Raw genomic sequence first — 1922 nt, forward strand, 5'->3', positions numbered from 1 at the left:
ACCACCACCACCACCACCACCACCACCACCTCCACACTCCACTCTCTGGCTCTGACAGAGTGTTTATTCCACACTGTGCTGTATTCCAGCCACACCAGCAGGGACTGAAGGACAACAGTGTCCGCAGCCACAGAGATCAGTAACAGGTCTGCTGCCGAAATATGTGCAAAGTGTCAATAGTCTGGAGCCACTCTGTCCAACTGGAAGCCATCGAGCTGCTAAAATAGAACTGGTGATTAGGACGCAGTCACCCCAGTCAGTGCCAATTCAGACGTCTTAGCAACCCTGGGCACGGCGGTTTGATCTGCCTCACTGTCATTGATTCTCAAGGCTTCCAGCTGGAGCAAAGATCCCCACTGAAGCGTGATATAGAAACCTTTCCATCTTGGCACATCTTGACTGGCTCAATCCCCTGCAGGCCATTAGGGATAGAATATGTTGTTTTCTCTTCTTTTTTTTTTCACTCCAGGAAGAGAAATACAGTCTGTCTTCATGCTATAACAGCCATTACTTAATTGTGCCGGATTTTCTGAGCAGAGTGTTGCTTTAATTAAGCAGCTAATTGCAATGTAGCTCTTGATTAGCTTTGGGGGATGGGAATGTTCAGACAGCCTGATATGTTGTGCACACTTCAGAATCATTTACAGAAATTGAAGCTAATTTCYCTCTCTGTCTATTGCTGCATTAATTTAATTTGGGTTGCTTTTAGCTCATTAACACTTCTAATTAATACGTTGACATCACTATTAAGATGTCTCTTTGAAACTGGTGTCTCCTGATAATCAGGATGGAGGAGGCTGACTGATGAAGTGAGAAGCTGACTGCGGAGACGGTAAAAAAAAAAAGAAAAGGGGAAAAAATGTCAGACGGAAGGAGAGGAAGACACCCTGCTCATTTATAACCCCCCCTAATACTTTATGATGGTGGACACTAATAGGAGACTGTGGCAGGTGAAGTGACCTAATTGGAAATGAAAGGAATGCTGATTGTTTTAAAATTCGACTTGAGATACTCTCTGCTGGTGCGCGCGTGTGTGCGCACGTGCACGCGAGCGTGAGGGGCTCTTGGGAGTTGGGGGGGCGGAGGAGCATCAGGGCCAGATGCCATACACAGCTGAAGATCACGCCTGAYTAACTGTGTGTTTGGGATTGTCATTTTAATGAGCTGAATTTAGTGACTGTGGGCTGGTAACACTGGGTGAGAGGCCCCGTTGCATTACCATCACTTTAACCAACCTCCTCTGTCTTCTACATGTGCAATTTTCTCCATGTGTGATCTTAAAAATAAATTAAAAAAATTACTAACCTGATATTTGTTTAACAAATTGCAGCATGAAAATATATTTATTTATTTTTTAAATCAAGCTGAAGACCTGGAATCAAAATTCTCATTTACCTGAAGCAACGCATCACCTCGGTGATTGACTTTCTCTCACGTCGTCTTCGGCAAAAGTCAAGAAATAYGCATCGATCGAGGGAGGGTTCCGGTTATTTGGAATGACAATCAATAGGGGACCTTGTTTTCCTGCGAAGTGCTTTTCTTTGCCGAGTATTCCTCAGGACAGGCCACACGGCAGGAAAGCCTTCTGTTTAGCACTTCATTAAAACTGCCTCTAATAGGAGCCACCGGGGAGACGCTCCCTGCATCATGTGTAAAAGCGATCAACATCTGCATCAATTAACCTCTTCCTTCCCCCGGGGCCCATTAGGAAGAGAAACACCCTTTAAAGCTGCATATGGTTTTAGCTCACAATAGAGGGTGAACTAAATATAATTGCTTGTTTATTTGAGGTTTTTTTTTGTGTGTATTCGAGGAATTTTTTGTCTAATATTTTTTTATTCCCAAAATAAAATAATCCAACATGTAAATTTGGACCTATTAAAAATAAGGTATGAAAAACACAAATATTTATTCTTGCAAAC

This window comes from Austrofundulus limnaeus, unplaced genomic scaffold (assembly GCF_001266775.1).
Source record: "Austrofundulus limnaeus strain Quisiro unplaced genomic scaffold, Austrofundulus_limnaeus-1.0 Scaffold4, whole genome shotgun sequence".
NCBI lineage: Eukaryota > Metazoa > Chordata > Actinopteri > Cyprinodontiformes > Rivulidae > Austrofundulus > Austrofundulus limnaeus.